General features: G+C 47.3%; 1 non-coding gene across 1 annotated transcript; it reads right to left on the bottom strand.

The window, feature by feature from the left end:
• Positions 1-2,196: 2,196 nt before the first annotated feature.
• LOC119923936 lies at positions 2,197-2,334 on the bottom strand. The gene has a single exon (XR_005449006.1). It is a non-coding gene; the product is annotated as a small nucleolar RNA SNORA7 (small nucleolar RNA).
• Between the last annotated feature and the right edge of the window lie 7,013 nt (positions 2,335-9,347).

Genomic DNA, 9,347 nt, shown 5'->3' with positions numbered 1-9,347 from the left:
ATATAATAGCAGTAATAATAATGATATTACTACTTTCCCTAGGACTTAATACAGTGAATGGGAACGAATTGGTGCTCAGTCAATAATGTTACTCTACTATTTCCAACACTCCTCCTCCAAGTGCAACAATTTGAGGCAGTGTAAATAATAGAATGCAACTTTATTTAATTGTACACTTCCAAAAGCTTAGTGCAGAGCTTTCTACACAGTAAGTGCTCAATAAATACCATTGATTAATGTATGTCTACCCCTCTAGATTGTAAGCTCCTTGTGGACAGGGAATATGTCTATCGACTCTGTTGTAGAGAAACAGTGTGGCTAGTGGATAGAGCATGGGCCTGGGAGTCAGAAGGATCTGGGTTCTAATCCTTGCTCTGACACTTGTCTGCTGTGCAATCCTGGGCAAGTCACTTAAATTCTCAGTGGCTCAGTTACTGCATCTGTTAAATGGGGATTAAGACTGTGAGCCCCATGTGGGACACGGGCTGTGTCCAACCTGATTACCTTGTATCTACCCCATTGCTTAGAATAGTGCTTGGTACATAGTAAGAGCTTAACAAGTGGCATTATTATTATTATTATTATTATTATTATTATTATTATTATTATTATTATTATTATTATTATTATTATTTTACTGCACTTGAGCTTAGTACAGTTCTACATATAGTAGGCATTCAATAAATATAATTGATAGATAGCCAAGTGGAAACAGTATGGGCCTAGGAGTCAGAAGGATCTGAGCTCTAATTCCAGCTTCACAACTTGTCTGCTGTATGACTTTGGGCAAACCACTTAACTTCTCTGTGACTCAGATCCCTCATCGCCAAAGAGGGATTTAGACTGTGAATCCCATGTGGGACTTGATTATCTTGTATCTAGCTCAACACTTGTCACTTAGTGAATGCTTAACAAATACAACTTTTATTACTTTTACCTTCCTCTTTCCTTTGCTCTCCTGGGTTTCAGATCCCCATCCCTCACTTGACAGCTCCTGTTTCTGGCTGTTTTGCCATGAGGAAACAAGTGGTTTATCACAACTAGGTACTCCTCACTCTCTGATTCTACCTGACAGTATCAGGCTCCTACCATTAACAGAATAAAGGCAGTTCTGGAGGGAGATGAGCTTATGAAATCTTTTTTTTAAATGTCGTCTCAACTCACTGACCACCAGTCCCTGCTGGCTCAGACATGTCCACATTCCTCCGGTAGACACCAGCCTGGTGAGTGATTTTTTTTCTGCCTAAGAATCTGAGACTGGAAATGGAGGGAGACACGAAGACGAGAAGCAGCTAGTAGATAGAGCCAGTTCTGGGAATCACAGAATTTGGGTTCTAATGCTGGCTTTGTCACCTGTCCACTTCATGACCTTGGGCAATGAATTAATAGTATTTATTGAGTGCTTACTGTGTGCAAACCACTATCCTAAGTGATAAGGACAGTACGCTATAGCAGAGTTTGTGTACACATTCCTTGCACACAACGAGTTTAAGTTCAGAGGGGGATTTCTGTTTCTCAATTACCTCATATGCAGAATCAAGACTGTGATTACCTATGTGGGACATTGACTGTGTCCAGTCTTATTATCTTGTTTTTTTACGGTATTTGTTAAGCATTGCATTTTGTATTTGGTATCTGTATTTATATATGGTATTTACCAGGCACTGTACTAAGCACTGGTGTAGATACAAGCTAATTAGGTTAGACAAAGTCCATGTCCCACATGGGGCTTACAGTCCTCATCCCCATTTTACATATGAAGTAAAGGACTTCAATATCATTGTGCCTTTGGGCATTTGATCGTTGTCCCACCCTCGATTCCGCAGCATTTATGTACATTTCAGTGTTTTATAAATTCTTGGTTTCATTCATATTAATGTCTGTCTCCCTGTCTAGTTTGTTAGATCATTACGGGCAGGGAATGTGTCTGCTAATTCTGTTGTACTCTCCCAAGTGCTTAGTACAGCGCTCTGCAAAAAGTTTTGTCTTATGCCGTCCGACCCATAGTGACACCACGGACACATCTCTCCCAGAACTCTTTGCTCTCCATCTGCAATCGTTCTGGTAATGTATTCATACAAGTTTCTTGGCAAAAATATGGAACTGGTTTGCCATTGCCTCCTATGGCGCAGTAAATCTGAGTCTCCACCCTCAACTCTCTCCCCTGCCGCTGCTCCCCAGCATGGGTGAGTTTTGACTCGAGGCAGATTTTCTTCCACTCAATAGCCACTGCCCAAACTAGGAATGGAATGGATAGGCCTCTGCTTGACTCTCCCTCCCATAGCCGAGACTGGTAGAGTACTGGAAACTCTCCAGGTGCGACCGTGAGAGGTGCTGGACACAGTAATCTCTCCCCAAATACCGTTAATTGATTGATGAATTGGTTACATCTCTTCCCACCTCTGTACTATGAGCCCGTTGTGGGCAGAGATTGTCTTTGTTGCTGAATTGTACTTTCCAGGCGCTTGGTGCAGTCCTTTGCACACAGTAAGTATTCAATAAATATGATTCCCCTTCCCCCTCCCTCCCCTCCCTCGACAGCTGCTGCCAAGTGTGGCCTCTGGAACCCCCGCTCCGTTTTAAGTAAGATCCCTTTCAACCTGGACCTATTCCTTTCCAGCTCTCTACTCCTCCTCGCCCTAACTGAAACATGGCTGTCTCCAGAAACACGGTCTCTTCTGCTGCTCTCTCCAGTGGAGGCCTCTTCTTCTCCCACTCCCCCAGACTCACCGGAGAAGGAGGAGGTAACGGTTTCCTTCTCGCCCCCCAATGTCGCTTTCGCACTATCCCTCCTCCCCCTTCCCTTTCCTTCCCTTCTTTCGAAGCCCACATTATTCGCCTCTACCACCCCTTCCAGATTCTTGTAGCCATCTTCTACCACCCTCCCGGCCCCACTTCCAACTTCTTTAACGACTTTGACCCCTTCCTCACCTTCCTTCTCTCCTTCTCCATGCCCACTCTGATCCCCGGAGACTTCAACATCCACATGGATATCTCTGATGACTCCTCTGCCGCCCGCCTTCTATCTCTCTTCGATGCTGCCAACCTCTTCCTCCACCCCAGCTCACCCACTCACCAACTTGGTCATACCCTCGACCTCATCATCTCCTATCGCTGCACTGTGTCCACCCTCCCAACTCTGAAATCCCTCTCTCTGATCATAATCATCTCACCTGCCTCCTCACTCACACTCCTTTCCCCTGTAAATCCATATTACTCCCTCACAAAGAACTCCGCTCTCTTGACCCCATCTATCTTTTGGAGCGCCTCTCACCCCACCTCGCTGCCCTCTCCTCTCTACCCAGTCTTGATGATCAGATTACTGCTCTCAACTCTATCCTTTCTACTCAGCTACACTCACTCGCTCCCCTTTCCCTTCGCCGCTCTCGTACCACTAACCCACAGCCCTGGATCATTGCCACTGTCCGCCTCCTTCGCTCTTATGCTCGAGCTGCCGAACGCTGCTGGCGAAAGTCTAAACACCATGCCAACCTCGTTCACTTCAAGTTTATCCTTTCCTGCTGTAACTCAGTCCTCTCCTCTGCCAGACAAAATTATTTCTCCTCCCTTTTTGACACCCATGCCCATCACCCCCGCCAGCTCTTCCGTACATTCAACTCCCTTCTCAGGCCCCCGGTTCCTCCCCCTCCTCCTTCCCTCACGCCCAACGATCTGGCCTCCCACTTCATTAAAAAAATTAAATCCATCAGGTCCGACCTCCCCAAAGTCACTTCCCCCCTTCCTCCAACCCCCCGGATCTCAACACTCTCTGCTACTCTCCCATCTTTCCCGGCAGTATCCTCAGAGGAGCTCTCCTCCCTCCTCCCAAGTGCTACTCCAGCCACCTGTGCTTCTGACCCCATTCCCTCTCATCTCATGAAATCTCTCCCTCCATCCCTTCTCCCCTCCTTAACTTCCATCTTCAACCGATCACTCTCCACTGGTTCCTTCCCCTCTGCCTTCAAACATGCCCATGTCTCTCGCATCCTAAAAAACCCTGTCTTGACCCCACCTCACCTTCTAGTTATCGCCCCATATCCCTCCTACCATTCCTTTCCAAACTCCTTGAACGAGTTGTCTACACGCGCTGCCACGAATTGCTCAACAACAACTCTCTCCTCGACCCCCTCCAGTCTGGCTTCCGTCCCCTACATTCCACGGAAACTGCCCTCTCAAAGGTCACCAATGACCTACTGCTTGCCAGATCCAACGGCTCATACTCTGTCCTAATCCTCCTCGACCTCTCTGTTGCCTTCGACACTGTGGACCACCCCTTTCTCCTCAACACGCTATCTGACCTTGGCTTCACAGACTCCGTCTTCTCCTGGTTCTCCTCTTATCTCTCCGGTCGTTCATTCTCAGTCTCTTTTGCAGGCTCCTCCTCCCCCTCCCATCCTCTTTCTGTGCGGGTACCCCAAGGTTCAGTGCTTGGTCCCCTTCTGTTCTCGATCTACACTCACTCCCTTGGTGACCTCATTCGCTCCCACGGCTTCATCTATCATCTCTACGCTGATGACACCACATCTACATCTCTGCCCCTGCTCTCTCCTCCTCTCTCCAGGCTCGCATCTCCTCCTGCCTTCAGGGCATCTCCATCTGGTCGTCTGCCCGCCACCTAAAACTCAACATGTCCAATACTGAACTCCTTGTCTTCCCTCCCAAACCCTGCCCTCTCCCTGACTTTCCCATCTCTGTTGACGGCACTGCCATCCTTCCCGTCTCACAAGCCCGCAACCTTGGTGTCATCCTCGACTCCACTCTCTCATTCACCCCTCACATCCAAGCCGTCACCAAAACCTGCCGGTCTCAGCTCCGCAACATTGCCAAGATCCGCCCTTTCCTCTCCATCCATACCGCTACCCTGCTCGTTCAAGCTCTCATCCTATCCCGTCTGGACTACTGCATCAGCCTTTTCTCTGATCTCCCATCCTCGTGTCTCTCCCCACTTCAATCCATACTTCATGCCGCTGCCCGGATTGTGTTTGTCCAGAAACGCTCTGGGCATGTTACTCCCCTCCTCAAAAATCTCCAGTGGCTACCAATCAATCTGCGCATCAGGCAGAAACTCCTCACCCTCGGCTTCAAGGCTCTCCATCACCTCGCCCCCTCCTACATCACCTCCCTTCTCTCCTTCTACAGCCCAACCCACACCCTCCCCTCCTCTGCCGCTAATCTCCTCACCGTGCCTCGCTCTTGCCTGTCCCGTCATCGACCCCCGGCCCACGTCATCCACCGGGCCTGGAATGCCCTCCCTCTGCCCATCCGCCAAGGTACCTCTCTTCCTCCCTTCAAGGCCCTACTGAGAGCTCACCTCCTCCAGAAGGCCTTCCCAGACTGAGCCCCTTCCTTCCTCTCCCCCTCGTCCCCCTCTCCATCCCCCCATCTTACCTCTTTCCCTTCCCCACAGCACCTGTACATATGTATATATGTTTGTACATATTTGTTACTCTATTTATTTATTTATTTTATTTGTACATATCTATTCTATTTATTTTATTTTATTAGTATGTTTGGTTTTGTTCTCTGTCTCCCCCTTTTAGACTGTGAGCCCACTGTTGGGTAGGGACTGTCTCTATATGTTGCCAACTTGTACTTCCCAAGCGCTTAATACAGTGCTCTGCACACAGTAAGCTCTCAATAAATACGATTGATGATGATGACGATGATTCAATAAATACATTCAACCAATAAATGAATGAATGTTTTATTGTTATTTTGTATTCTCCCAAAAGTGCTCAGTAAATATGATTGACTGACTGTCTGACTGACCCAGCAAGTGTTCGTTAGTACCATTAATTGATTAAGGATAAATGCATCTCTGTAATAGACGCTAAAAGAATGAATCGATTAATATGAGATATGATCCTCATTTTCCAAGACTTCACTACTTATAATAACTGTGGTATTTGTTAAGCATTTACAATATGCCAAGGAGAGTACTACGTATATGGGGTAGGTATAGACATGGGGATCGCAGGTTAAGTAGAATGGAGAACAGGTATTGAGTCCCCAGTTTGAAGATGAGGGAAAAACCTGATCACCTTGTAACCTCCCCAGCGCTTAGAACAGTGCTTCGTACATAGTAAGCGCTTAATAAATGCCATAAAAACTGAGGCAGAGAGAAGTTGAGTGACAACTTTTTTATGGGATTTATTAGGCGCTTACTGTGTGCAAAGCACTGTTCTAAGCGCTTAACGTACCAGACTAATACGAAGCTCCATGAAGATGCCCTTCCACTGGGATAAATGACAAGGGTAAGTTGCTTGCTGTGGGGTAACCCAGATCAAGTCAAGACATGTCCTAGGCTAGGGCCATTCATTCATGCATTCATTCATTCATTCATTCAATCGCATGTATTGAGCGCTTACTGTGTGCAGAGCACTGTACTAAACGATTGGAAAGTACAAATCGACAACATACAGAAATGGCCCCTACCCAACAACGGGCTCACAGTCTAGAAGGGGGAGACAGGCAACAAAACAAAACAAGTAGACAGGTGTCAATAACACCAGAATAGATAAATAGAATTATAGCTATATATACAACATTAATAAGATAGAGTAATAAATATTTAAAAATATACACAAGTATTGTGTGGAGGGGAAGGAGGTATGGCAGATGGAAGGGGTGGGGTATGGGGAGGGGAGGAGGAGCAGAGGAAAAGGCGGGGTTATTGTGGAAAGCCCTCCTGGAGGAGGTAAGCTCTCAGTAGGGCTTTGAAGGGAGGAAATGAGCTAGTTTGTTGGATGTGTGGAGGGAGTGCATTCCAGACCAGGGTTAGGACGTCAGCCAGGGGTCGAAAGCGGGACAGGCGAGAGCGAGGCATATTGAGAACGTAACAGAAGAGGAGTGGGGTGTGAGGGCTGGACTATAGAAGGAGAGAAGGGAGGTGAGGTAGGAGGGGGTAAGGTGATGGAGAGCTTTGAAGCCGATAGTGAGGAGCTTTTGCTTCATGCGAAGGTTGATAGGCAACCAGTGTAGATTTTTGAGGAGGGGAGTAACATGCCTTTGTGTAGAAAGCTAAGCCGGGCAGCAGAGTAAACTATAGACTGAAGCAGGGAGAGACAGGCGGATGGGAGATCAGAGAGGAGGCTGATACAGTAATACAGTTGGCATAAGATGAGAGATTGCGCCAACAAGATTTAGATGGAGAGAAAGGGGAGGACCTTGGCGATGTTGTGGAGGTGAGATAGGCAGGTTTTGGTGAAGGATTGGATATGTGGGGTGAATGAGAGAGGGGAGTCAAGGATGACACCAAGGTTGTGGGCTTGTGAGACGGGAGCGATGGTAGTTCCGTCTACAGTGACGTGAAAGTCAGGGAGAAGACAGGGTTTGGGAGGGAAGATAAGGAGCTCAGTCTTGGACATGGAACCATTCCGAGGTTACTCCACGATTCTGGTTTAAAGTCACTCTTACTGATTTGAGAGGCAGCGTGGCTTAATGGAAAGAGCACGGGCTTGAGAGTCAGAGGTTGTTGGTTCTAATCCCGGCTCCCCCACCTGTCCATTCTGTGACCTTGGGCAAGTCATTCAATTTCTCTGTGTCTCAGTTACTTCATTTGTAAAAATGGGGATTAAGACTATGTGAGACAAACTGTTTATCTTGTATCTACCCCAGTATATAGAACAGTGCTTGGAACATAGCAAGCGCTTAACAAATACCATCATTATTGTTTACTGTTGCTGAGCACTAAGCACTGCATTGAGCACTCAGGAGAAAAAAATAAATGGAGTTGTTAGAGACATTACCTGTCCACTGGGAGCTTATAGTTTAGAGGGGGAGGTAGACATTGAAATAGTTTCCAAATATGACAAATGACAAGGATACGGATAGATATGTAAGCTTTTTGGGGCTCAGGATGGGATGTATTCCAGTCTCTATCATTGTATATATCTGTAATTTATTTATTTATATTAATGTCTGTCTTGTCTCCTCCTCTACCCCTCCTCCCCCACCCCCAGACTGTAAACTCATTGTGGACAGTGAATGTGTCTGTTTATTGTTGTATTGTATTATCCTAATCAGTTAGTACAGTGCTCTGCACACAGTAAATGTTCAATAAATATGATTGAATGAATGAATGATAACGCCTAGAATACAGGCTTGTGAGACAGGAAGGATGGTGGTGCCATCTACAGTGATCAATCAATCAATCAATCAATCGCATTTATTTAGCGCTTGCTGTGTGCAGAGCACTGTAGTAAGCGCTTGGGAAGTACAAATAGGCAACATATAGAGACAGTCCCTACCAACAGTGGGCTCACAGTCTATAAGGGGGAGACAGAGAACAAAACCAAACATATTAATAAAATAAAATAAATCGAATAGATATGTACAAGTAAAATAAATAAATAAATGGAGTAATAAATACGTACAAACATATATACATATATACAGGTGCTGTGGGGAAGGGAAAGAGGTAAGACAGGGGGATAGAGAGGGGGGCGAGGGGGAGAGGAAGGAGGGGGCTCAGTCTGGGAGGCCTCCTGGAGGAGGTGAGCTCTCAGTTGGGCCTTGAAGGGAGGAAGAGAGCTAGCTTCGCGGATGGACAGAGGGAGGGCATTCCAGGCCCGGTGGATGACGTGGGCCGGGGGTCGATGGCGGGACAGGTGAGAACGAGGGACCTTGATGAGATTAGCAGCAGAGGAGTGGAGGGTGCGGGCTGGGCTGTAGAAGGAGAGAAGGGAGGTGAGGTAGGAGGGGGCGAGGTGATGGAGAGCCTTGAAGCAGAGGGTGAGGAGATTCTGCCTGATGCTCAGATTGATTGGTAGCCACTGGATATTTTTGAGGAGGGGAGTAACATTCCCAGAGCATTTCTGGACAAAGAGAATCCGGGCAGCAGCATGAAGTATGGAATGAAGTGGGGAGAGACACGAGGATGGGAGATCAGAGAGAAGGCTGATGCTGTAGTCCAGACGGGATAGGATGAGAGCTTGAACGAGCAGGGTAGCAGTTTGGATGGAGAGGAAAGGGCGGATCTTGGCAATGTCGTGGAGCTGAGACCGGCAACTTTTGATGACGGCTTGGATGTGAGGGGTGAATGAGAGAGTGGGGTCGAGGATGACACCAAGGTTGCAGGCTTGTGAGACGGGAAGAATTGGTAATGCCGTCAACAGTGATGGGAAAATCAGGGAGAGGGCAAGGTTTGGGAGGAAAGGCAAGGAGTTCAGTCTTGGACATGTTGAATTTTAGGTGGCGGGCAGACATCCAGATGGAGATGCCCTGAAGGCAGGAGGAGATGCGAGCCTGGAGGGAGGGGGATGGAAATATCAGGGGGAGGACAGGGTTTGAGTGCGAGGATAAGGAGTTCTGTTTTGGGCATGTTAACCTTGACGTGATGGGAGATC

Source organism: Tachyglossus aculeatus, unplaced genomic scaffold, assembly GCF_015852505.1.
Source record: "Tachyglossus aculeatus isolate mTacAcu1 unplaced genomic scaffold, mTacAcu1.pri scaffold_67_arrow_ctg2, whole genome shotgun sequence".
Lineage (NCBI taxonomy): Eukaryota > Metazoa > Chordata > Mammalia > Monotremata > Tachyglossidae > Tachyglossus > Tachyglossus aculeatus.
Note: the sequence above shows the minus strand (reverse complement) of the source record. Positions and strands in the feature narration are given on the sequence as shown.